The sequence below is a fragment of the Chlorocebus sabaeus genome, chromosome 20 (assembly GCF_047675955.1).
Source record: "Chlorocebus sabaeus isolate Y175 chromosome 20, mChlSab1.0.hap1, whole genome shotgun sequence".
Taxonomy (NCBI): domain Eukaryota; kingdom Metazoa; phylum Chordata; class Mammalia; order Primates; family Cercopithecidae; genus Chlorocebus; species Chlorocebus sabaeus.
The window spans coordinates 4,448,837-4,455,783 of NC_132923.1; the positions used below are offsets into that span (position 1 = coordinate 4,448,837).

Below are 6,947 nucleotides of genomic sequence, written 5' to 3' on the forward strand. Positions count from 1 at the left end.
AATCCAAAATGCTGACAATACCAAATGCTGGTGATGTTGTGGAGCAACAGAACTCTTATCAATTGCTAGTGGAATTGCAAAATGGTACAGCCACTTTGGAAGACAGTTTGACAGTATCTTAGAAAACTAAAAATACTCATACATTCCAGTACTTGTTCTCTTTGGTATTTACCCGAAGGAGTTGAAAACTTACATCCATAAAAGAAGCCTTCAGACATGACTATAACATCTTTACTCATAATTGCCAACACTCAGAAGCAATTAAATGTCCTTCAGTAGGTGAGTGGATCAATAAACTGTGTTATATCCAGACAATGGGATACTATTCAACCCCAGAAGAAATGAGACATTAAGCCATGAGAAGATACAGAGGAACCTTATTAAATGAAAGAAGCTAATCTGAAAAGGATACCTACTGTATAATCCTAAAATGACAAAAGTATAGAGAGAATAAAATCAGTGCTTGCCATGGGGTTGTGAGAAGAAAAGGAGTTAATGGAGAACAGATCATTTTTAGGGCGATGAAACGACTCTGTATGATACTATAATGGCAGATAGTTGTCATTTTGCATTTGTCTAAATGTATTGAATGTAAGATACCAAGAGTGCACCCTAATATAAATTGCAGACTTTGGGTAGTAAAAATGTATCACTATTGAACACATGTTCACTGATTGTAACAAATGTACCCCTCTGGTGAGGGATGGTGATGATGAAGGAGGTAGTGCATGTGTGGGGTGAGGAGCATATAGAAACTGTAATTTCCATTCAATTTTGCTGTAAATCTAAAACTGCTCTTCAAAAAGTATATTAAACAAAAAAGAAGATGTTATTGGATTTAAAAATAACAAGATTTATTTGCCATAAAACATCCAGGAAGACTAGGGCTTGTAAGCAGCCTTGTTAGTGAGGTCAAAAGTGATCGCCCTGTGATAGGATTTTCTGGCTACTGCTAAAAGTAGACAGGAACTCATATTAATTGAACTTCTTCTCTATGCCAGACTTTAATCACAGTTGTTTTTCATATCCCCTGATTCTTCCCAATAACTTCTCAAGGCTGCTATGCATACGTTGAAATATTTTATATCTCCAGCTGGGTTTTCTTTCTAGGCCGTGGCCAAAAGAGCACCGTGGTCTGTTTGCCCTTGTTGGAAATGAAGTTTATATCCTCAAAGAGAATTGACTCTAGGGAAGTTTCAGAAGTGGCTTTGACCACTTTTTAAAAAGTTTGCTCTATAAGTAATTGCAGGACTTCTAAAGGGGCTCTTACTCCACACAAATAAAAAGTGTTTGGGATTTTAGCCCTTTGTTGAACTTCTTAATGGAATGATATACTTATGGATTTAGGAGTCATGTCTGTGTTCTATTAGGCATGATATGTGTAACTACGATGCTAACAATAATAGGAATCAACAAATTTGGATTTTTATTTCTTAAGCACCTACTATATGCCAACTTAAATTATCTTACTTAATTCTTCCAACAACTTTATGATTAAGTATGATTTTCAGTTTTGCAAATGAGGCAAAAAAGGGTTAGCTAAATTGCCCTACAATTTACAATGATGATTTATGGAATCGGAATTAAAACTCAAAGTTGTTGGGAACAGGCCCCAAAATCTGGCCATAAACTGGTCCCAAAACTGGACATAAACAAAATCTCTGCAGCACTGTGGCATGCTCGTGATGGCCTTGATGCCCACACTGGAAGGCTGTCAGTTTACCAGAAATGAGGGCAAAGAACATCTGTCCCACCCAGGTAGGAAAGCTGCTTAAGGTGCTCTTAAACCACAAACAATAGCATGAGTGATCTATGCCTTAAGGATATGTTCATGCTGCAGATAACTAGCCAGAGCCCAACCCTTTATTTCAGCCCATCCCTTTATTTCCTTTAAGGAATACTTTTAGCAAATCTTGTGACTGGCTTGCTGTCAATAAATGTGTGGGTAAATCTCTGTTAGAGGCTCTCAGCTCTGAAGGCTGTGAGACCCCTGATTTCCCATTCCACACTCTCTGTTTCTGTGTGTGTGTCTTTAATTCCTCTAGCGCTGCTAGGTTAGGGTCTCCCCAGCCAAACTGGTCTTGGCACAAAGTTTTTTGACTGTATGTTCTATTATAAACAACACTGAAAATTGTGCTTGTGGTTTTATCTTTTAGTAGCGTCTGAGAGTGAGTCATGAGAAACAGTACTATGTATATGTGGATGGGTGTGCAGATAAGCTGAGATGTGCAGACAGGCAGATAAGCTGACTGCTTTTTTTTTTTTTTTTTTTTTTCCTAAAAAGGAAATGACGGTTTAAAAAAATGCTCTGAAAGAACCAACGAGTATGGCAATACCTTTTTTGGAACTCCCATGGTATACATTCCTCTTTTTGTGTGGGGGATTGTTTTGTTTTACTTTAAGGGAGTCAAGCAACTAACCTGACTTGCTTCTCTTGATGCTTTTACCCTGGTATCAAAGTGAAAAACATCATTTATCATAGTTCAAAACAACTTTAAAATGTATGAAGGTCAAGGAATGTGTATGACCCACATTGTGCAAGAACTAGTTAGTAGCAGAGCCTAGATTAAAAGTCAGGCCTCCTGACTCCCAATCAACATCTCCACAGTGACTCCTATGAATGTAGGAAATGATGCCCTTCTGTGTGGTTCAGGCAAAGCCTCCTAATCAGGCCTGGGGAAGGGACGCCTAGCTGGACTGTATTCTAGAGCTGTTTCTTTGACATCCTGATCTACATTCCCATGTTCCCAATTAGCATTAATTGAGGGAGAAAGAGGAGAAAACTGGAGCCTCCCCAAAGCTCCCTGCTCCACAACTCATGGAGGGGGTGGTCTCTGCAGAGAAAAGGTCGATAATTACAGAAGTTGAGGCTGTGAATCATTGAGCTGACACCTGCTCCCTCCTGGGAACTGTTCCCTTGATTCTCCCCCGGCTTCCCCAGTTCAATTAAGCAGCTTGTTTGCCTTCTCGTTAGTAAAACTTGTTAGCACTTTGTTCTATTCCCCTGAGTTGCTTAGGAGAAAAGTTTTGTGGGAGGATTTACTTCATTGGATATGTCTAGCTCTCATGCTCTCTATGAGATACTGAGGTACCCATGTCCTCCAAACAGGCCAAGTATAATAGTGGTAATTCAGCAATGGGTCCAAGGCTCCACTGTTTGGACAAAGGGAAGAGGAAGCAAAAAGCTAGACTGGTAAGGATAGGGATGTTCAATGCAACTGCCTCAGATCCAACTGATAAGGAAATATTTAAGACCTGTTTTGTACACATTGCTCAAAGATTCCCAGGCACATTGCATATTGTTGGGCCTCTGAGCAGACGTACCCATGCCTTCTGATCTCTCCTCTCCATGTACAGAATTTGTGCAGATCCTCACATTGCTACAGCTTTTCAGAGATCATCAAGCACTTTCATATTTCAGTAGTGCCTCTCCACTCAGGCAAGCTCCTACTTCTTCAGCATGAGCTTACTCTGTTCCTGGCTTACTCAGAACAGAGACTGACTACATCAATAGGGGGATTTCTAACCCTTCTCACTAAGATCAGGTGAAGTGACATTGAAAATTGCCCATTTTTTTAGCCCATTCAGACTAACCCTCAACAAGTTAATTTAATACCTATACGTTGACCACTGCCAACATTAGTAGAATACCAGTAAAACTATTGCGTGACCACTAAAGTGGCTATATAAATGTATAAAGGAAACTGAGACTCAGAAAGATTATGTATCTAGTCCAGGATCACAGAAAAAAAAAATCACGAGTCTGGTGTTCATGCATAGGTGAATGGTGTAGAAGGAGGACATTCTGGACAAAGAAATATAGAGAAAGTAGGGAGGTGGTTCAGTCTTTAGTAATAGTCCAGAGTGGATAAAAAGGAAAGTATAGAGGGAGTATATAAATAAATGGAAGACCCAATTAAAGATAATAGATTCAGAAAATGTTAAAATTTCATCATCACTCTGGTTTTACTTTCCCTGACCTGAGACACCTGGATCTACTAAAGTACCCGTCCTTAGTCTCCTGAAATATCTAAGGTCTGAGTTACAGCAGAAACAAAAGACTCTTTAGTATAACAAGGGTCTCAGAACCTGCCCCAATTTCCCCCATTCTCTGCCCCTCAGCATTAGAAGGAGTTTTTAAGTTATGCCATTATCCAGCCTTTGCTTCCTGGGTCTCAGCCCGTGTGCCTGAGGTCCTAGTGTTGCTGCCTCTTTCCTTGGGGGCACTAGACTGTATTTTCCTTTTCAGATTACACCCATGCCCATGCCTCCCACAGGTAGGCAGGTCTCCAGGAACCATGGATGCTCTCTCTTCCTTCTCATTACTTAGACAATTGCTGCACAGCACTGGCAAGGAGCAGACTCAGTTTTGCAGTGAGATCAAAGACAACACCCTGGAAATAATCTGATCCCGTATTTTTGAACAAACCAAAAAGCAGCACTAGAAAATTAATATATAAAGCAGGTAAATACCACACAGAAAACAAACTAAAATAGTATAAATGGGGAATTGAAGCTCTGACTATTTCCTGTGCCCTCTTTTTTTTTTTTTTTTTGAGACGGAGTCTCGCTCTGTCGCCCTGGCTGGAGTGCAGTGGCCCAATCTCAGCTCACTGCAAGCTCCGCCTCCCAGGTTTACGCCATTCTCCTGCCTCAGCCTCCCGAGTAGCTGGGACTACAGGTGCCCGCCACCTCGCCCGGCTAGTTTTTTGTATTTTTTAGTAGGGACGGGGTTTCACCGTGTTAGCCAGGATGGTCTCGATCTCCTGACCTCGTGATCCGCCCGTCTCGGCCTCCCAAAGTGCTGGGATTACAGGCTTGAGCCACCGCGCCCTGCCCTCTTTTCTCCCCTGGCTTTCCTAGCAGTTTCTCTTCTGAGATGATTTAATTCAACGTTTTCACTCTTCTGATGAGTGAATTGAGGGCCAAGGAGGTAACATGACCTGCCAAAAGATGCACAGCTCATTAGTGGCTAAGGCGAACTAGAACTTTTCAGAGGCAGGTCACGGAGTTGGGTCTTGAATACCTTTTATAAAATTGCTTCTTAAAAATTATTATATATTTGATCAATAACCAATTTTTGCTTCTTATATGTCAGCAACTATAAGCTGTTTTCTGAATACCTTCATACTCTTTAGATCCTTTTCATACCTTTATAATCTTTAAATTTATTTCTTCATTCTAAGAGAGGATTATCCCAATTTTTTTATAATGAATATAAAAATGTTACAGAACTTGCTCTAAGAAAATATAAATTCAACTCTAGATTCACTCCAGCAGGCTGAGTGACTGTGGTAAGACTTTCTCAACCTCATTTTCTTTGTCTGCAGAATGAGAGGCTGGCAGTTGATGACTGCTTACATTCCTTCTGTCTTAGGGAGTTTTGATCCCGTGATTACAACACTTCTTAAAGAAAGTAGGATCTGAACTCGGCCCATATGGGTAAGATCCAAATATCCAGAGCAAAGATGGGAAGGTGTTGGTCCAAATTCAAGTGTTGCCACGTTTTGGTTATGTAATTCTGGACAATTTTTTTTTGTTTGTTTGTTTTTATTTTTTGAGACAGCATCTGGCTCTGCTGCCCAGGCTGGAGTGCAAGGGCACATCTCGGCTCACTGCAGCCTTGACCTTCTGGGCTCAAGCAATTCTTCTGTGTCAGCCTCCCAAGTAGCTGGAACTACAGGCACGTGCCACCACACTTGGCTAATTTTTAAATTCTTCATAAGGACAGGGTCTTGCTTTGTTGCCCAGGCTGTCTAGAACTCATAGACTTAAGCATCTGCCTGCCTCAGCCTCCCGAATTACTGGGATTACAGGTGTGAGTCACTGCTCCCAGCCTGGGCAAAAAATTATCTCACTTTGACCATCTCTTTCCTTATATTTAAAAAGATTATGATCTCCACAGTTCTCTAAGGCTTAAAGGAAACAAAACATACAAAATGATTAACACTGCTCCTGACACTTAAAAGGTGCTCATGAATAATAGAAAGTCTTATTATTTCAGAGACACGATGTATAGAAGAGATTTTAATGCCTGGCTCTTTGGGGTTCAATCATTATGTTTAGTATATTCTTCTTCTTCTTCTTCTTTTTGAGACGGAGTCTCGATCTGTCACCCAGGCTGGAGTGCAGTGGCGCGATCTCGGCTCACTGCAACCTCCGCTTCCCGGGTTCACGACATTCTCCTGCCTCAGCTTCCCGAGTAGGTGGGACTACAGGAGCCCGCCACTCCGCCCGGCTAAATTTTTCTCTAGTTTTAGTAGAGACGGGGTTTCACTGTGTTAGCCAGGATGGTCTCGATTTCCTGACCTCCTGGTCCGCCTGCCTCGGCCTCCCAAAGTGATGGGATCACAGGCGCAAGCCACCGCGCCTGGCCTATGTTTACTACATTCTTAATGGCATGATATGAATAATGCACTTAAACCTTCCTTTTTCTTCAGTTTCTTCATCTGCAAAATGAGGGCATCAATAAGAATTTCTCCAGACAATACTTGTGAGGGTTAAATAGTTGTAAACATGTAAAGCATGTAAAATAGTAAACACTATCTACAAGATAGACATTATTGGCTGAATTTTTTCACATCAGTTTCTACAATGGAAATTCATGCCTAGTTTTACAATACCTTACATTTTTTAATGTGGATCAGTAGAATTGGCAGTGCTCCAAATCAGGCATTTACTTTGGACTGAGGTGGCCAAAGTGACCCTGGAGCATCCTATGTATATCTCTGGGCCCTTGTGAAATTTACTCTAGGGCCCTAATATATAGCTTTTGGGACCCTATTTTTCTTCTTTCCCTTTCTGTGTTCCTACATTACAGTTATCTCAACCTGTTTTTATTGAGAGGTAGTTGTGTTGGCAAAATCACTGGCAATTGCTTGGCTCACACTAATTGACACTGTCGAGGTTGTGTAGTGCAATGAGCCAGGGAAACTTACAATCTACAT

At 41.1% G+C, this 6,947-nt stretch overlaps 1 protein-coding gene across 1 annotated transcript in view; it reads right to left on the reverse strand.

The window, feature by feature from the left end:
• Positions 1 to 6,947, reverse strand: part of MNDA (myeloid cell nuclear differentiation antigen) — a 45,303-nt gene that overhangs the window by 25,516 nt on the left and 12,840 nt on the right. The gene's annotated exons all lie outside the window — the stretch shown is intronic.